Genomic DNA, 6,949 nt, shown 5'->3' on the forward strand with positions numbered 1-6,949 from the left:
CCAATGTTTTCGTCGGCCCGCCGGGCCAACGAAACTAGATCTATTTTCGTCGGCCCATAACTGGCCGACGAAAACGTTCACTTTGTTTCGTCGGCCAGGTGTCTGCCGACGAAATTAGGAACCTTTTTTTCGTCGGCCACTCGGAGCCGACGAAAATAATATTACGTTTTCGTCGGCCGGAGCGGGCCGACGAAAATAATCCTTAATTTCGTCGGTCTTTTGTGGCCGACGAAATAACTTATATATTTTCGTCGGCTTCCTTTCGGCCGACGAAAATAGAAATGGCCGACAAAATTGATCGGATTTGGTGTAGTGCGAGGACCTTGGCGAACTCTGCGATGCACAGTTCCATGGCCTACTTTGCGTCGTCAGTGATGTTGGAGCTCCCCGGGATGGCCTGGCGTATCATGCGCGTCAGGATAGCTTTTGGGATGGTATACCCTTCCGGTGCTTTCTGGCTCCGCCCCTGCCCATGGCCCAACTTGCTCAGCACATCACCTCCTAAAACTTGCATCTTCTAGGTTTCTATCAAGCCTACAAATTTTGTGCTGGATCTAGATAAGAGCAGGTCTTCGACATGGGCCAATTCTTGCCAATATCGTCCAAGAAATAAACTACAGCCCATGCTCCAACCAAAATCCAACACTTTATTTGCGCATCAATCCATTAGTTTTGTTGAACCCAATGCGTTATTTTGTCGGTAGCGCCTTTCCCGCCATGATCTATCTAGAATCTCCAACCACTACATCTACGTTCATCCTAGATACATGAGTACTAGAAAGTAAGATGTGGGTAAGTATGATTTTACTTACCTTGTGCACCAACCATCATGATGATTGTTTGCTTGAATTTGATCTATGTCCATCTGAGATGTTTCTTTGGGTGAATAAGCTTAAGACCCATTTATTTATAACCATCAGCTGAAGAAAATAAAGTTACACATGTCATATGAAATCTTTACATGAGTTCCATTTGTCATTGAATGTGAATGAAATCTTTGCATGAGTGCCACTTATTATTTAATGTGGATCACATCTTTGCATGAGTGCCATTTGTCATTGAATGTGAATGAAATCTTTACATGAGTACCATTTGTTATTTAATGTGGATCACATCTTTGCATGAGTGCCACTTATCATTGATCGTGGATGAATGAAGCCACATGTCATATGAAGATAGATCAAAAGAAGCCACTTGTCAAAAATGGTGGGCAAAAGGAAACATAGATGCCCTAAAAGAAACTAAAGTGTATAAATGGATCTAAGAAAAAAATGGATGTAAAATCAATGCTGCAATAAATATTTCAGGCGAAATGACAAATAACCCCAACCCAGTTTTGTTATGCTTCGAATACCCACTGCAAGAATAATTCATTTACCTCCCGTTCTACAAGTCCAAAATCAAACTTCTAGGAACTAGGAAGGTGTCCAATGTGGTCAGATCACGCATTATGGGGCTCCGAGCGTGTGAGCTCAAATAAAAAATTTATAACCAAAAATATGAAGGAATTAATCCTTATTTTTTCAAGTAAAGATGGAATCAGAATTGAGATCCGTGCCTTATTTTCCATCTAGCTTCTACATTCCAGTTTAGGTAGCTAGTCGTGTGCACTCAATTTTACGTAAGCACATACAGTTGAGCACTATGATGCGATATCAAATCCTCATCAGCACTCCTCTATTGTCACCACCTAACAGTGCGTCAGTTCCTGGCTTCTGTTTTACTAATTATATGTAAGCACATATAGTTCCCTTTTATTTACATGTGTTTCACGTGCGATCATATGCACGCTGCTCAGCCCAAGTGCCCTGGTTGAGGTTCCATCAAACTGGTCTATTATATTTATCGTAACTGAGAGTAGTAGGCCGCAGCTGAAGACCTCATCGATCGAGCAGTACAGTAACATCACGGAGGCGGTGGCTGCTGCCTCCCCATCGCTTGGAGCCTCCTTCTTGCCCACCTCCTCCTCCACTATCCTCCAACTTTTACTGCTCATGGTGATGCTTGTGTACCTTGTCGTTCAAACCCTTGTTCCGCGGTGAAGGAGCACGTGCACCGCGCCGCTCCCGCCAGGGCCAGTACCGTGGCCCGTCGTCGGCAACCTGCCGGAGATGCTGCTCAGCGGCAAGCCTGCATTCCGGTGGATCCACCACGTTATGGAGAGGACGGGCACCGGCATTGCCTGCGTGAAGCTAGGCGGCGTCCACGTCATCGCCATCAGCTGCCCCAGTATCGCACGCGAGGTGCTCAAGAGGCAGGACACCAACTTCGCCTCCCGGCCGCTGACCTTGGCCTCCGAGACATTCAGCAGAGGCTACATGAACGCCATAATGTCCCCCTACGGCGACCAGTGGAGGAAGATGCGACGCGTGCTCACCTCCGAGATCGTCTGCCCCTCCCTTCACAAGTGGCTCCTCGACAAGCGCGCCGACGAGGCCGACAACATCACCCGCTACGTCTACAACCTCGCCGGCACGGGGTCCGGCGGCGCCGTCGACGTCAGGCACGTGGCACGACACTACTGTGGAAACGTCGTCCGCCGCCTCGTCTTCGGCAGGCGCTACTTCGGCGAACCGCGGCCCGATGGCGGGCCTGGCCCGCTGGAGGTGCAGCACGTGGACGCAGTCTTCGCCTCCCTGGGGCTCCTCTACGCCTTCTGCGTCTCCGACTACCTGCCATGGCTGCTGGGCCTCGACCTCGACGGCCACGAGAAGATGGTCAGGGAGGCCAACGAGATGCTGACCAGGCTGCCCGACGCGTTCGTCGACGAACGGTGGAGGCAGTGGAAGAGCGGCGAGAAGCAGGGGCTCGTCGAGGACTTCCTCGATGTGCTCATTACCCTCGAGGATGCCGAGGCCAAACCGGTGCTCACCATCGAGGAAGTCAAAGCTCAGTCGCAGGACATCACATTCGCGGCCATGGACAACCCGTCGAACGCGGTGGAGTGGGCTCTAGCCGAGATGGTGAACAGCCCAGAGATGCTGAAGAAGGCGGTGGAGGAGATCGACGGTGTCGTCGGCCGGGACCGGCTGGTGCAGGAGTCCGACATCCCGCGGCTCAACTACCTTAAGGCCTGCATCCGCGAGGCGTTTCGCCTCCATCCCGTCGTGCCGTTCAACGTGCCCCACGTTGCGCTCGCCGACACCACTGTCGCCGGCTACCACATCCCCAAGGGCAGCCACGTCATCCTCAGCTGCATCGGCCTCGGCCGCAACCCTGCCGTCTGGGACGACCCGCTCCGCTTCAATCCCGACCGCCACATCCCGACGGATCCGATGGCGGATGTTACGCTTACTGAGAACGACCTACGGTTCATCTCTTTCAGCACCGGTCGCCGTGGCTGCATCACCGCCTCACTCGGTACGGCTATGAGCGTCATGCTCTTTGGCAGGCTCTTGCAGGGGTTCTCCTGGAGTAAACCGGCCGGGATGGTAGCCGTCGACCTCAGTGAGTCGAGGCACGACATTTTCATGGCAAAGCCGCTGGTGCTGCACGCCGAGCCACGGCTGCCGGCGCACCTCTACTCGGCTACCTCTATGTGATTATTAATCCCTAGTTGCGGCAGTTAAGCACGTAGAACTTGGCACGTCTAGCTCAATGCTTATCACTGGTGAGCCCGGCCTACCGCCGTCTGTGCTGTGCTAACCTACAAATGGTCACCTTTCACCGTACCTTCCTCCCTACACGGAAGCAAAAGGAAAAGGAAAAAGTCTAGTTTACACATTTGGCAAACTATGTCATGACTACGTAATTTCTATTACAAATTTAAGTTGTTAATTAATTTATTTTACTTAGACTCTTTAGTTAGGTATTTTGCTCCTAATTTGTGAGGGAATGGAAAAAAAACTAATTTCCTCATTTTCATTCTGAATTCAACCATATATTAGTTTTGTTTATATTAGACCCACGTGCTAATCTACACCCTAGGTATAGCTACACCCTAGTAATTACTGCAGAAATTTTTGGTAATAGTTACTATGCTGAACCTGTTTTAGTAGTACGCCAATTCGGTTCAATAATTTCTAGTCAGTTTGTTCAGTAAGTAATTTGACTATTGGGTGTACACCTAGGATGTAGAATAGTATTACCTTATATTAGTTGTATTCTTTTGTTTAATGATATTTACTAATTTTATTACTTTTATTATGAATTTCTCTATTTTTTATTTTATTTTGAAGGAACTCTTTGTTTGGGTATTTTACTTTCCAACTCACGTGGGAATTTAGAGATTTATGTGTTGTGTTTGATATGGACTTAACATTCCATAATTCCATATTTTAATTATAAATTTGGTATTTTTAAATTATTTTATAAGTCCTCTTTGTTTTAATATATAGTAGGCTGTTAGATGATCATAATATGCTCGAATATTATGATTTTTTACTATGTGCTACTGTGGCTTTTTGCGTGTAATTTTTCAACAATAGCTTCCCGGACGCTTATATATGTTGGTTTCTCGGTAGTCTTAGCTCATGTCATCAGGCTGTTTCATGTCCATACCAATTTTACCTCAGCAGCAATAAAATTTACTATATAAGAGGCATTAGTTTACCTATTCATAGTGGATAAAATCCTTGGAATGAACAATGGTAGATACAAACTATGGAGCCTATCTCATGCCACAAGTAGGTAGAAGTGATAATTGAACAACTTTAAGTGTGTGTAGTAATAAGGTGTGAACTTGTTCCTAAGTTTTGCATAATTTTGTATGCTGAATTAACTCTAGTTGAATGATGCATGTGAAAATTATTATATATGTAAGTATTTATGTAAGTGAGCTATATATGCTGTACGGGGTGCAAATTGGCCACAAAAGGCTCTTCTAGTTTCAACAAGATACCAATAGTTAAGTTAACAGTTTGATTACAAGTTTTTAAAATAAGTGAGACCCTCTTGGTTAGAGTTATCACCCCCACATGCATAGCCCTTGTTCAACTTTCGGTTGTGAATGGGTTTATTACGGGATTGAAGCCATGATCTGTATTAGCAGTAAATTTGTGGCATTTGGTTTAGCAATTTTCTTGGTATATATTTTATCCTATATATATATATTCCTAATCCTGCACGGAGGTAAAAGCTGAAGTTGTACCAAACAAAAAATGAGAACTCGACAAAATATACACTAATAAAGGCTAACAAAACTTTGATGGGAAGTAGATCCACTGTAGAGGTTATCAATTGTGTAATTGGTAAATGATGTGAAAATCTCTTATAGACAATTGTTATATTTCAAAAGTTATGGACAACCGTTAGATATATGGTTATTAGATATATGATTGGAGATTGATGCAATGCCAAGAAGAACCAAACCATCGACTATAAAAATACCCCCATAAGCCCTAGGGGATTTTATTCAATCTGGAAAGGGTGGAGGATGGTTTGAAGGTAAGGATGCAAGTGGGTACCTAATAATATTTTTTGGTTAGCTAATTAATTACGATGGTATGCTACTCTAGTTCATTTCTCCTCCCAAATTATTTACGCAGAATGCCATTCTAGTTCATGTTATCAATTTTTTAGTCCACCCAATGATCCAAAATATATATAACTTGCATCCCTATTTGAAGGGATGGTTAGCACAGGGAGTATGAATTTGACACATTCTGGTGTGGTCCTGGACTTCTAGAGCATGGCTTCGGCACCGCTAGCAATGGTGGTCGATCCAAGACAGGAACATCATGCAAAAGATTCACTACAGGAAAACAGGACATTTTCGTCGGCCAGAAGCCGACGAAAATAGGCCCAACGTCGACGGAAATAGCTGTTTTCGTCGGCCTCCCGACGAAAATAGGCCGACGAAATAAACTCGACGAAAATAGGCTCTTTTTCGTCGGTTGCCGACGAAACTAAAGCTATTTTCGTCGGCCGATGTAGCCGACGAAAATATCATCCTATTTTCATCGGCCCTCTCAGCCGACGAAAATGAGTTCACTATTTTCGTCGGCTTCGTGAGCCGACGAAAATATATAGCGTATTTTCATCGGCCGACGGCCGACGAAATTATGGGTACTATTTTCGTCGGCTACTTTGGCCGACGAAAATAATGTAATCTATTTTCGTCGGCTGTATGGCCGACGAAAATACTGGCACCTCCAACCAGCAGCTGCAGCTACCTGATGCCCAATAGCATATCATAATCCATCAACATACAATCAGAATTATGAAATACATCAACATCCAATAAATATAATTGAAGAACGAGAAACGATATCACATGATGTCGATAACCTCCAAAGCTGTTACTTAACATACATAACATACATATCCATAAGCATAACATATCCAAAGCAAGTTATCCACCGAAGGACTTTCGACACGCTCCGCTGCTAGGCCTACATGGCAAGTGCAAGAGCCTACAACGCAAAAACACAAATCAAGGAGGAGGGGTAATGTTATGTCCGCTGCCGCAGTCACCTCCAGAAATGTTACGCGCTGCCAATGGTGGCGTGGACGGGCTGGCAGAAACTCATCGAGCATGAGTACTCGTCGAACCCTGATTATAGAAAAAGTTAAATCTATTTAGTACGCATCTGTAAGATAATTTGAGCATTGCTAGTTATACGATATAATTACCACTTGTGGAGACGGTAGACGCACATATGGTACAAAATTCGGCGGTGGAGGAGGAGGCGAAGGAAGAGGTGGCAAATTAAATTGTGAGCCAAGGGTAGCCGCTAGCATTTCCTAAAAACCGATAGTAGATTAAATATCTTATAGCAATGAAAAGTGCATAAGGACTTGAAAAAATATAAAACTTGCATAGTACCTGAATCTGTCGATGCTGAGCGAAAAAACCTTGCATGTACTCGTGCTGTTGCCTTGCCCACTCCTCTTGCCTCTGCATCGCCTCTCTATGCTGCCTTATCTCCTCCTGCATTACAGTTTCCCTTTGACTTTCCCGTTGGTAGCCCCGAGAATTCTGAGTGGACTGGGAACACCTTGCCTCACT

General features: G+C 45.2%; 1 pseudogene; it reads left to right on the forward strand.

The window, feature by feature from the left end:
- The first annotated feature begins 338 nt into the window (after nt 1-338).
- On the forward strand, nt 339-3,542 carry LOC112890414 (annotated as a pseudogene).
- Nucleotides 3,543-6,949: the final 3,407 nt, after the last annotated feature.

Source organism: Panicum hallii, chromosome 4, assembly GCF_002211085.1.
Source record: "Panicum hallii strain FIL2 chromosome 4, PHallii_v3.1, whole genome shotgun sequence".
In the NCBI taxonomy this organism is placed as follows: domain Eukaryota; kingdom Viridiplantae; phylum Streptophyta; class Magnoliopsida; order Poales; family Poaceae; genus Panicum; species Panicum hallii.